Below are 12,198 nucleotides of genomic sequence, written 5' to 3' on the forward strand. Positions count from 1 at the left end.
CGACAACAACCACGGCAATAGCAGCAACAACGATCACAGCAACTCTTACCCACCCACTACTCTTTCATCACCCCCGGAAGAACATCGACCAACGGCACCCCCACCAACTACCCCTTCAACAACCCTGGCGGCACCCCCGGCAGAGACCCAGGAGACTACCGGGGACACCCAGCCGACACCCGCGGCACCACAACAGCCACGTCGGTCGCAGAGGACTATCAAACCCCCGAACAGACTAAATCTATAGAAGGGGTGAATGTGATGAAATATTCCATTCATCACTGCCTGTGACTGTGGTCGGTTTCAGTGTCATTTCCCTTCCCCCAGTCCTCATTGTATTGTTTATTGGAATGTGCTGGAATGTGCTGTGTGTGTAGGGCTCCGCCCATACCTGGCCCCTTTTGTAAGCTAGCTCAGTCTGGCCTCAGTCTCCAGAAGGAATATACCTCTCTCTCTTACGTGTTACTTTCTAAGTTAATAAAAGCCTTGTTTTGTTTCGCTAACATCGAGTCTCGGAATTATTGAGGCACATCACAGGACGTCTCTGTCAGTGGCAGTGAAGGTGACGGTGGCTCTCAACTTCGATGCCACTGGCTCCTTCCAATCCGCTACTGGGGACATTGCCAACATCTCCCAGTTCACGGAACATTGCTGCATCTGCCAGGTGAACAATGCCCTTTTCAGAAGGAGACGTCAGTGATGCGCTATCAATTACTCATAAAAGACTGAGAGTTAAGAGAGTAACTAAAGGCTTTTATTAGCAAAAGAATGAAGGTCTGCCTCGAGTGGTCGACCGGTCCAGAATACAAAGGGCTGGGGAACAGTCACCTTTATACTAGGACTTGTGGGAGGAGTCAGCCGAGGCATGTCCAGGCATGTACACAGTGGAATACAAACAGTGGTTTACCACAGTCAGTACATCTCCTTCCCCATGACCCTGGACAAGCAGCAAGAGCGTGCAATCGGATTTGGAAGTATAGCGGGCTTCCCCATGGTTGAGGGCGTGGAACTGATGAACCAGCAATGGTCAGGCCTTGCTTCAGGGCTGCAGTGTGCAGGGCATGGCAGCCAAACAAATCGACCCTTCCCCTTTAAGAGCTGACCGGCGCCAGCGTGTCTGCCTTCATTGAGCAAGTCGCCGCACCTGCGCTGCGTCCGTCCTCGGTGTTAGCGCCCCGGATCGCCGGCTTAGCGCCTAATGATAGTTGTGCATTGCCTGTTTTAGCGCAGCAGCAACCTATTGGGGCGATGCGACTGAATATCGGCGAAGGTGGCGCGACTTTGCGCCAGGCGCAAACTTTAGCGGCCGCCCGACTTTACCGCCCCAAAAGTGGCTGTACTGAATTTCTAGGCCATGATTTATTGTAATTTCAAGTCATTTTAAAAATGTGATTTTTAATTTTTTTTATTTAGGACTAAAAATTGAGTAGCGCCCCAATTGGGGCACTAACTGCGCCGGGGCGCTTCAGGAGGTCTGGGATGGGAGCGCAGGCAGGTGCTGGCAGGCGGACAGCAACAAAAATGGCCGTCCCGCACCTTGCCTTTAAATTGCGCCTCCCCGGCCGCAGGTACGCCTCCCTGACCCCGTCGGACAAAGCGTCCGGCGGTAAGTCAGGGGGTGCTCCCGAAGATCGTGGCCGGGGCGTGAGCAGGGCGCTGCACACACCAATGACGTCATCGCCAGAGGCACAGCGCTGCAGGTTGCTACCGGTTAGCGCCATCACTAACCTCCCACTGAATTTTGCGGGAGGCGTGTGCAGTGTCGCACCCGGGCACTAGTTGGTTTGCGTCCCGTTAGCGCCCTCTTAAGGCGCTAACGGGAGGCGCAACCAACTGAATTTTTCCCCCTTAAAGTTTTACTATGTTTTTGGGGGTGATCTCCATTCATATATTTGACAGGTCTTCCTGACAAGTGTATGAAGGGAGATTCCCCTTTGATTTACTCCCCATGGCCCACATGATCCCAGGGACGCTGCAAACTACATGCGCCTCTGGGATATGTGGGCCCTGCACACTTGGAGTTTGGAGAGGCCCAGGAGCAGAAGCGTGTGCGTCCCGGGAGCCCTCAGGCAAGGGCGTAGATATTTCCAGATTGCAGGAGGCCTGCGATCAGAAAATACAGGCCAATATATACAGAAAATACTGGAGATACTCAGCAGGTCAGGCAGCATCTGTAGAGAGAGAAACAGAGTTAACGTTTCAGGTCAATGACCTTTCGTCGACCTGAAGCGCTAACTCTTTTTGTCTCTCTACAGATGCTGCCTGACCTGCTGAGTATTTCCAGCATTTTTTGTTTTTATTTCAGATTTCCAGCATCCGCAGTATTTTGCTTTTGGAAAAGGTAATATATGCCCAAGTCAGGGTGGTGTGTGACTTGATGTGACGTGGAGGGAAACTTGGAGGTGATAATGCTTCAATACACCTGCTGCCCTTGTCTTTTTAGGTGGTGGAGGTCACGGGTTTGGGAGGTGCTGCCAAAGAAGCCCTGGCAAGTTGCAGTAGTGCATCTTTTGGATAGTACATAAGAACATAAGAACATAAGAATTAGGAGCAGGAATAGGCTATACAGCCCTTCGAGCCTGCTCCGCATTCAATAAGATCATGGCTGATCTTTGACCTCAACTCCACTTTCCACTTTCCAAAAGTCTTATCTATCGCAGCCTTGTATATACTCAACGACTCAGTATTCACAGCCCTTTGGGGTAGAGAATTTCAAAGGTTCACAACCCTCTGAGTGAAGAAATTCCTCCTCATCTTAGTCTTAAATGGACAACCTCTTATCCTGAAACTATGCCCCCTAGTTCTAAACTCTCCAACCACTCAGCATCTACCATCAATCACCATCAGAATCTTATATGTTTCAATGAGATCACCTCTCATTCTTCTAAACTCTGGAGAATATAGGCCCAATCTACTCAATCTCTCCTCATAGGACAACCCTCTCATCCCAGGGGTCAATCTAGTGAACCTTTGTTCACCACCTCTAAGGCAGGTATGTCATTTCTCAGATATGGAGACTAAAACTGTGCACACTACTCCAGGTGTGGTCTCACCAAAGCCCTGTACAATTGTAGTAAGACTTCCTTACTCAGTTCAGTTCAGTTCAAATGCTTTATTGGCATGAAAGTTTACAGAGAACCATATTGCCAAAGCTTACATAGCAAAAAGGTACAGTTTTCCAACATTCTGTAGGTGTCAATCGATTTGACATTTGTTGGGTACATACAATATTACTTTTAAACAATATTAATTTTAAACAGTCTTTCTACTTCATTTGGTACGTTCAATATTAATTTTAAACAGTCTTACTTTTAAACAGTCCTCAGGTTGTGACATGTTGTTACATATTTAGCCCCAAGGTATGGTCTGTCTCCTTCTCCTAGGACTAATCTCAATTTTGACAGATCATCCAATTCCTTGAAATCTGGGGTTGTTTGGCTTAGCTTGTTGAATAATATGTTTCTTGATGTGTTGAATTTTTCGCATTTTAGGAGGAAATGCATTTCTGTTTCAACCTCGCCAGCCAGACATTGATCGCATATTCTATTCTCTCTAGGCTGCCAGGATTTCTTGTATCTGCCTTTTTCAATTTCCAGTTGGTGGTCGCTTAGTCTGTACCTGGTGAGGGTCTGTCTCTGTTTTGTGTCTCTGATGGTCGTGAGGTAGTCTGCCAGTTTATATTCTCTTTTTAGGGCCCGGTAACATTCTAATCTGCTTTGGCTTTCGGTTATTTTGTTCCAATGTTCCAGGTAGGTTTCTTTGCATTTTTTAATGATTTGGTTCACTCGGATTGGTGTTTGGACGGCTGTGTTGGTCTGGGGCTGGTCAGGGTCCGGCTGAGTACTTAGTTTCAGTAGCAGCTGACTCAGGGGACTCTTTTCTGGGTTTAGCTCTTGGGTCTGAAAGGCTTTGAAATGAAGCGTGTCTGGGGAGCTAGATTTGAGGTGATTTAGGAAGTTTAGTGCTCGTTTTTGGATGTTTATTATCAGTGGGTATCTGCCTAGTTCGGCTCTGCATGCATTTGTTGGCGTTTTTCTTTGGGTGCGAAGGATGCTTCGGCAGAATTCTGCATGTAGGGCTTCTATTGTGTGTTTTTCCCATTTAGTGTAGCTTTGGTGATTTAGCGGGCCCCATACTTCACTACCGTACAGTGCAATGGGCAGGATTATGCTGTCAAAAATTTTGAGCCAGATTTTGATTGGGATTTGGATGTTGTAGAATTTTCTTTTTATTGCATATAGGGCTCTTCGGGCTTTTTCTTTTAGTGCATTCACTGCTATGCTGAAGCTCCCTGATGCTGTAATAGTTAGACCAAGGTAGGTGTAGCTCATAGTGTGTCCTATAGTGGTATCACTGAGGGTAAACTGGTATTTGTTTTCCTGACATCTGGGTCTTTTCTGAAAAATCATGATGTTGGTTTTCTTTAGATTTACTGTTAGAGCCCAATTTTGGCAGTATTTGTCGAGTAGGTCTAGTTGTTGCTGTAATCCCTGTTCTGTGGGAGACAGCAGAACCAGGTCGTCCGCATAGAACAGGGACTTCACTTCTCCATCTAGGAGACGGAGACCTGGTGACTCGCTTTGCTCCAGCATGTCTGCTAATTCATTGTACTCCAACCCCCTTGCAATAAAGGCCAACATGCAATTTGCCTTCCTAATTGCTTGCTGTACCTGCATGCTAACTTTCTGTGATTCCTGTACAAGGACACCAAAATCTCTCTGAACACCAACATTTACTAGTTTCTCACCATTTAAAAAATATTCTGTTTTTCTATTCTTCCTGACAAATTGAATAAGCTCACATTTCTGCATATTATACTCCATCTGCCACCTTATTGCCCACTCACTTAACCTGTTCATATCCCTTTGCAGGCTCTTTGTGCCCTCCTCACAGCTTACTTCCCCACCTAGCTTTGTATCGTCAGCAAACTTGGATGCATTGTACTCGCTCCCTTCATCTAAGTTATTAATATAAATTGTAAATAGCTGAGGCCCAAGCACTGATCCTTGTGGCACCCCACTAGTTACAGCCTGCCAACTGGAAAGTGACCCATTTATCCCGTCTGTCTGTTTTTACCAACCAGGAAACAGGCTATTTTAGATCTTGTATTGTGTAATGAGACAGGGTTAATTAATAATCTCATAGTAAATGCTCCTCTGGGGAAGAGTGATCATAATATGATAAAATTTCACGTTATGTTTGAGATTAAAATACGTCAGTCGGAAAGGAGAGTCTTAAACTTAAATGAAGCCAATTACATAGGTATGAGGGGCAAGTTAGCTAAGGTAGATTGAGAAATTAGATTAAAAGGTATGATGGTAGAGAAGCAATGGCAAACATTAAAAAATATCCAAAATTCTCAATGAACAGTACACATTTGAACAACAGTGTGCCGGTGGTGGAGGCCATGGATGTTTAAGGATGGGGTAAATGGTTACCCCCAGGATGTTGATGATGGGGGATTTGTCTCACTGGCAATTACCCTAAGGTAAGTTCTAGGATACAGGCAGATAGGCAACAGCGGAGTGGCTGAGCAAGCACACTATGGAGTTGGATGAGCACTCCTGCTCCACAGCGATGAATTTTGAACATTTTTATGAAAGAAAACTTACCTTTTGTTGATGGCTGAAGAATCCTATTGCATGCTCCGCTCATCACAATTCAATTTTTGCAAGGGAGTCTAAAATGGCTCATTTACCTATGTGAAGGCCCTAATGCCTGTTTTAGGTGACCACCGGGTACGCCTGAAGAAATGGCCTGACTCAATATCGAGTTGGACATCTTACAGGAGTCCTTGAGGCACAGGATATTGGTTCCCAAAATTAGCCCTCATTGCGCCTGTTTTACACCCATAAAGTGGTAGCAACAAAGTCCAATGTCTACCCAATTTTGTCCTTGGTAAAATCCCACAAGCATCCATGGGATAAAGGGCTGGATTTTCTGAATGGGAAGCTTTTGGAGGCGGGACCCCCACTTGTCAGGATTCAGCCCTGCCTCCATCAGCTTCTGGCCAGCCAGCGGGATTTTCTCCTGATTGACCTTGTTAAGCCCGCCCGGCGGGCTCAGCAGGCCAATTAGGGGGAAATCAGTGACAGAGCACATCAACGTATGATGTGTCATCTGTCAAGAACTTTTGAAAGAAGAAATGTCATCGTTTGACAGCTCTGTGAAGCTGTTAAACACTGACATTCTGTGCAGTTTGATGAATTCTTGTGTTCAGGACTCATCAAACCTTTCTACTATGCAAAAATCAGCTGGCTGTTGGATCAGAGGATGCAACAGCCAGTCTGTGATCTACAATGGAGAGGTTGGGGACACCGGCTCCACAGTGGCTGAAGGCTGTAGGTAGAAACAAAGGTAAGTTAACATTTTCTAACACTTTACACTCACCTCACATACTTACCACGCCCCACTTGCACCCATCACTCACCTCTACATCGCACTTTCAGACCCATCCAACCCCTGCAGACCTCCTAGTCACCTCCTACACCCCGGTGGGGTTCCCCCAGGTCGGCAAGCCTGCACCTCAGGACGAAAAATGAGGAAAATCCTATTTTCTGCCTGGCAGGATGGCTTCCCGTCTCCTGGCAACAGGGAACGGAGGCGGGTTGGGGGTGGGTTTGCCACCCGCCCCCAAATTCTGCAACTTTCCCGGCAATCCCACTTCCATACCCGCCTCCTCGGGACTGAGAAAATCCAGCCCAAAAGATCAGTTCATCTGTTTTTGGTGGTGTTGGTCGAGCGAGGATATTAACCAGGACACCAGGAGAACTCTTTGTTTTTAATTGAATAGCCCCATCTAAAACAGCTATATACTGCAATGTGAAAACAGTACTGGGGAGGTTTTGAGACCACTCAGCAGACAGAAACAGGGCAATAGCACTCCAAAAATAGTGGAAATGACCCACCGCCCCATTCCCCCCAATGGTGTGTCTGGCACTATCTGCCCAAGAGCCTACTCCTGGCCATCCAAAGCACCCCAAGTCAGGTGGTAGGCCTTTTCAATATGCAAATCAGGGTCCTATGATGTACATAGCAGCCCAATTGCCATTGTAGGACAGCAGTGAGTGAAGGTTAGCTGGTGGTTCAGCCGAAGTGGAGCCCAGAAGGTAACTTTAATTTATTTTTGTGGGGTTGGAAGGAGCAGGAAAGCTCCTAAGGGCTCCACAAAAAACAACCTAAGTCATTACCACACTGCTTCCCCCGCCTCCCCCAGCATCCTGAGAACAGGCCCTCCACCTTCCCTCCACACCTACCTTTTTCTGGTCCCGGAGGTCAGCTGAGCCACTGAAAATTGTGGTGGCACAGAGCGAGCAGCCTGCAGGGGCCACTCGTTTTACACCCACAACCTGACAGCAATGTTCCGCCTAAGGTGCGCAGCCTCATTCGCGAGGTCCCGCGTAGGCTGCTCACTAGCTGCTGCTGCTGGAAGAGATACAACAAATCTAATGGGACCATGCACGGAAAAAAAAATTAGAGGGAATATTGCCTGACACCCCTTTATTAATGAGGTTTGGCCCTCAAAATGGACCAGGCCTCCCATCGGCACTATCATGCAATTGGTAGCCAGTGTGCCCTGCGGGCAGAAAATGAGCAGCCTGGGAAAATAACCTGCATGAAGGGAAATCGACCCTATGTTTGGTATTGTGGAAGGATGTTATCAAATGAGCTGAAAAACTTTCATCCAAACTTATTTTGCAAGAATAATTCCAGCCCAGTATAAAGTAGCATTTCAAAAGTGCCAGGCAACCCGTTGAGTCTCTTAAGGACTTTATAAACATTTTACTCTAAATTTTTATTTAAGGAGAAAGCATGCACTTCTGCTCTACTACCATAACATTAAAAATGAGCTGCTTCAGGAATGAAGCTGAATTGTTCAGTGTGAGTCCCTGATCACTGTCTGAGGATGAACCAGACACTTCACAACTTTGGCGTCCTATTTGACTCTGAGATGAGCTCCTGACCACATAGCCGCTCCATCACCAAGACTGCCTACGTCCACCTCTGCAACATTGCCCGTCTCCGTCCCTGCCTCAGCTCATCTGCTGCTGAAACCCTCATCCATGTCTTTGTTACGTCTAGACTGGACTATTCCAATGCTCTCCTGGTCGACCTCACACCATCCATAAACTTGAACTCTTCCAAAACTCTGCTACCTGTATCCGAACTTGCACCAAGTCCCGTTCACCCAGCACCCCTGTGCTCGCTCACCTACATTGGCTCCCAGTCTTGCAATCCTCGATGTTAAAATACTCATCCTTATTTTCAAATCCCTTCACGGCCTCCCTCCTCCTTATCTCTGTAACCTCCTCCAGCCCTACAACCTGCTGAGATATATGCGCTTTTCCAATTTTGGCCTCTTGCAGATCCCCGATTTTAATGGTTCCACCATTGGTGTCTGTGCCTTCAGCTCCCTGGGCCTTAGGCTCTGGAATTCCCTCCCTAAACCTCTCTGCCTCTCTTTCCTCCGTTAAGACGCTCCTTAAAACCTACCTCTTTGACCAAGCTTTTGGTAAGTTGTCCTAATATCACCTTAAGTGGCTCAGTGTCAAATTTTGTGAAATACAGTCTGCAGTATAATTTAAATTCTGTTGACCGAACATTACACTCTACAGGTACCTGTCATACCACAGCTATAGTATAACCAAACCATAAGTTTACACTGATGGGTATTTTCATGCAGCCTATTTGATAAATTAATCAATTCACTTCCCAGCTAACACTTTTGAAGTATGATACATGACCTGAACAAAATGGCCCACCTCATAATGAAATGTATCCATTGAATTTTCTATCACAAACACCTATTAACACACAATGTCATCACAATGGTTCCTGTTCTCCCTATCTTCATTGTCTCAAGCCATTATTTTTCTTTTTTTTTCGTTTGCCTTGTGGTTATGATTTACTCCCTCACTATTATCAGCTGCCTGCTGTAAGAGAAAGTTAATGGGCTTCTTCGCCAATATTGTCTGATTACAAACTGATATATGCTGAAAGAGAACTGGATCTCATTCACTTGACACGGTGCATCTGTTGTAATCCCTATGCTTCTATTATTTGAACAATGTCCTAAAACTGGTTATCATGTGTTGGATCATTTAACAGCTTTACCAGCCTTACTTTTACGACAAGCAGAATATAATGGATTATATTTTACTCTGCCTGTAAAGTTAAAGAAAAGTTATTTCACTAAACTGGGGAGATTTACAGCGAAGGTTTTCGAATAGAATTTTTCTTTAACTTTATTCTACAAATGCCAAATTCTTTCTCCCTCTCTTTCTTTAAAATTATTTTATCTTTTTAAAAAACTATCAGGAAAGATTGAACAGGCTGGGGCTCTTTTCTGTAGAAAAGAGAAGGCTAAGGGATGACCTGATAGAGGTCTTTAAGATTATGAAAGAGTTTGATAGGGTAGACGTAGAGAAGATGGCCTAGAAATTGAGTGGGCTTTGCGCCCATTTTGCGGCGCTAGAGGTCATTGCGCTGGACTTACAGCCGGTTCAGAAATTCCCTGGGGCCCTACCATCGGCGGTAGACCGGTTGCGCTGCGCCGGCACCGATGACGTCATCGGTGTGCGCAGCGTCCCGGTTGCCGTGGTGACGGGCCCCAGCGCCGCAATTGAGTTGCGGCCGCCTCGCCCGTGGCAGCCGCAACTAAGACTCTGGCAACCGAGTCTTACAGGAGTTTGCGCCGGCGCATTAAGGTCGCGCGGCGGCTGGCCGCTTTCCCGCCGGCCGCCTGCCCGCACCTCCCTCCCCGGACTCCTCCACCCCCCCCCCGCGGAACAGATGCTTCTGGGCTGCGAGCCCGGCACTTCCCCGAGGTGCCGGGCTCATTTTTGTGAAGATTTTACCGGCCAGCAGGCGGGTGCAGGCAGCTCCTCCTTAACTGAAGGAGGAGGCCTGCACTTCCCGAGCCTGCCGCACCGCATCGGGCGCCGCAGCGCCGGAATAGCGCCGCAATGCGGCAGGTAGCGCCCATTTTCAGGCGCAAACACCCTTCAGTAGCGCCGGCAGCCGTTTGGGCGCGGCGCTACTGAATTTTTGGCGCGCGCAGGGGGACTTAGCGCCGGCGCTAACTTTCCGGCGCTAAAGCTCTGGCGCGGCGCCAACTGAATTTCTAGGCCGATGTTTCTACTTGTGGGGGAGGCCAAAACTAGAGGCCATAAATATAAGATAGTCACTAATAAATCCAATCGTGAATTCAGGAGAAACTTCTTTACCCAGAGAATGGCTAGAATGTGGAACTTGGCACCACAAGTAGTTGAAGTGAATGGCACAGATGCATTTTAGGGGAAGCTAGACAAGCACATGAGGGAGAAAGGAATAGAAGGGTATGCTGGTAGGGTCAGATGATGCAGGGTAGCAGGAAGCTTTTGTGAAGCATAAACGTTGGCCTAGACCAGTTGGGCCAAATGGCCTGTTTCTGTGCTGTACATTCTATGTAGCTCTATTTGAAACAGTCTGCTTTTATCTACCTTGTCACACCCTTTCTTCATTTTAAACAGCTGTATTATATCACCCCACAATCTACAATGTTCTAATGAAAAATACCCAGTTTTTCAATAATTTTATTTCCTCTTACCAGACAGCATCCCAGCAAATCTGTGTGGTGCCCTCTCTAAGGCCTCAATATTCTTCCTGTAGTGTGGAGCCTAGTACTGCACACAATACTCTAACTGAGATCTTATTAAGGGTTTATATAGAATCAAAAAGTCATAGAATGATACAGCACAGAAGGAGGCCATTTGGCCCATCGTGGCTTGAAAGAGCAATCCAATTAGTCCTACTTCCCTGCTCTTTCCCCATAGCCATGCACATTTTCCCCTGCACACATTTATCCAATTCCATTTTGAAAGTTATTATTGAATCTGCTTCCACCACCCTGTCAGGCAGTGCATTCCAGATCATAACAACTCACTGCGTAAAAAAAATTCTCATCGCGCCTCTGGTTCTTTTGCCAATTATCTTAAATCTGTGTCCTTTGGTTACCAACCCTTCTGCCACTGGAAACAGTTTCTTCTTATTTACTCTATCAAAACTCTTCATGGTTTTGAACACCTTTATTAAATCACCCCTTAACCTTCTCTGCTCTTAGGAGAACAATTCCAGGTTCTCTAGTCTCTCCACATAATTGAAGACCCGCATCCCTGGTACACATCTAGTAAATCTCCTCTGCACCCATTCTAAGGCCTTGACATCCTTCCTAAAGTGTGGTGCCCAGAAGTGAACTCAATGGGGGGAATTTTAACCGGCAATAATGGGTGGGTTAGGGTTGGGTGCGCAGTTAACTTCACAGAAAAATGAAATGCGGCCACAACCTGGCTCCAGCGCGACAACTTGCGGGTTTCACTGAGGCACGTTTGACTGCGTGTGAGTAACCTGCTTGCTGAAGTCACCCTGATCATTAGCGCAGGTGGGTGCGCTAATAATGCACTAACAATGCGCCAACAATGCACTGGTGATCGAGTTGGACTCCTTCATCCTTTCCGCTATTGTGGAGAGTGTATGTGGCACATCTGTCAGTGCCTGGCTAAGTTGCTGATGCATTCTCTAGCATTCTCCTTCTCAACGATGGCTCCCAGGATTCAACATATGTGTTCAGCTGAAAAGAGATTGGAGAGATTGGCATCCCGCCAACACAGATTTGCCACCGCTATCCCTGTCACCAGTGTCTGCTCGTGCTCAGTTGTGAGTTATGAATCACCACATGAAAACCCAAGTAACTCTTTAACTGGACCCACCGAAATGCGTGTATTTGAGCTAGTGCATGGCTGTATGTCCTGTGATGGTGCATCCTCAGAAGGAATGAGGTCCTCTGACGAATTGCCCTCATGCATGTCCATTAACACTTGCTGGACATGTGAAGGCCCTGAAAGACAAAAGAAAGGGATATGATTTAGTCATGGTAAAGTAATGATCTTGACAATCATCATACTCGGTCTTCTCATAGTTCAGTCATTGATGAAATAAAGTCAGCATGTGTGCCTGAGATGTTTGTAATTCTGTCACCAGCTATCTGCGAGTTCTTTGTCTCTTCATTTCTGATTGAGAGGGATGCAGATGTGCGACTTATCTCCAGGGCATCCTCCACTGCATCAGTGAGCAAGACTATTTGTGGCAGGCCACCTGCAATCCTATCCCTCTCTCTCACAGTTTGTGCTCTCTTCTCCTACAAGAGGTAAAAAAACTGAT

The sequence above is a fragment of the Somniosus microcephalus genome, chromosome 2 (genome assembly GCF_052327205.1).
Source record: "Somniosus microcephalus isolate GS21.2 chromosome 2, FLI_Smic_1.0, whole genome shotgun sequence".
NCBI lineage: Eukaryota > Metazoa > Chordata > Chondrichthyes > Squaliformes > Somniosidae > Somniosus > Somniosus microcephalus.